At 39.8% G+C, this 1145-nt stretch overlaps 1 pseudogene; it reads left to right on the top strand.

The window, feature by feature from the left end:
- The first annotated feature begins 287 nt into the window (after positions 1-287).
- On the top strand, positions 288-824 carry LOC149153447 (ribonuclease 1 pseudogene; annotated as a pseudogene).
- Positions 825-1145: the final 321 nt, after the last annotated feature.

Raw genomic sequence — 1145 nt, 5'->3', positions numbered from 1 at the left:
TTTTTTTTTAATTTTTAATTTATTATTATTATTTTTTATTTTCACAAAAAAGAAATAAAATTGAAATACATTCATTGTGCTTTTCTACTTCTCCACTTTACATATTTTTGCTATTCCATCATGACCATCTTGGCTGACCGTCTCACCATCATTATCACTGACAAGCCCTTCAACTTTCTGGTTACCTTGACTGCTGCGTCTTTCAGAGTCACGCTGAACTTATTCTATATACACAACCTCGCGATACCCATCTGTCACTAGACCAGCAGCAGATACCAGGATCCGCCATGGGCTTTAACATGCTCATGGGATCGTCCATGACTAAGACTGTACGCGCTCTATTCATAGCATTCTTTTTCATTGGCGCTGCCAAATTGGATGGAGTACTATCTAATGATAACAACTTCTACTTTGATTTCTTCTACTTTGTTTAGCAGCGGCCAGGATCCTCTTGCCATACAAAGGCTGGCTGCTGCTATCCTACAGCGGGAAAGCCTCCGTCCAATTTCTCGATTCACAGTCTGTGGCCAGAATTCAATGATGGCTACTATCCTGTTAATTGCCCCGGCAGTTCCTTCAATTCTTCACAAACCAGTGATTTGAGAGACAAGATGAATCAGTATTGGGGATCGTTGGATTGCCCGAGCAGTAACAGTTTGAAATTTTGGGAACAAGAGTGGGAGGAGCACGGGACTTGCTCGGAGAATGTGCTGATCCAACATGATTATTTCGCAGCTGCCCTTCGGTTCAAAGAGCAAGTCGATCTTTTGGGTAAGTTGGAGAAGGCGGGAATACGACCAAACGGAGGAGCATACTTTTTTTAGTAACATCCAGAAAGCACTACCAGAGGCAGGAATTGAATGTAATAAGGACGAATCAGGAGGCGATCAGATATATCAGATTTATTTGTGTGTGCGTCTCATTTTATTCCTTGCCCCAAATTGCCTCAGAGCCTGTGCACTTCCCCGCTTATCGTATTTCATTCCTTTTAGGTTTAGAGTATGCATTCAGACAAACAAATTCATTCATGCTATGATTCTCAGATATAGTATTTTCTGTTTTGATATTGACAATATGCCTTTCAATGTAAGAAGATCGAAAATTAGAAACATCATTTTATTGGATTGTAAATATATATATATATA

The sequence above is a fragment of the Pinus tabuliformis genome, chromosome 9, assembly GCF_031772625.1.
Source record: "Pinus tabuliformis cultivar Carrire ecotype Pingquan chromosome 9, CPIR1, whole genome shotgun sequence".
NCBI classification, from domain to species: Eukaryota; Viridiplantae; Streptophyta; class Pinopsida; order Pinales; family Pinaceae; genus Pinus; species Pinus tabuliformis.
The sequence above is the reverse complement of the archived record's forward strand: the minus strand, read 5'-3'. Positions and strand labels throughout refer to the sequence as shown.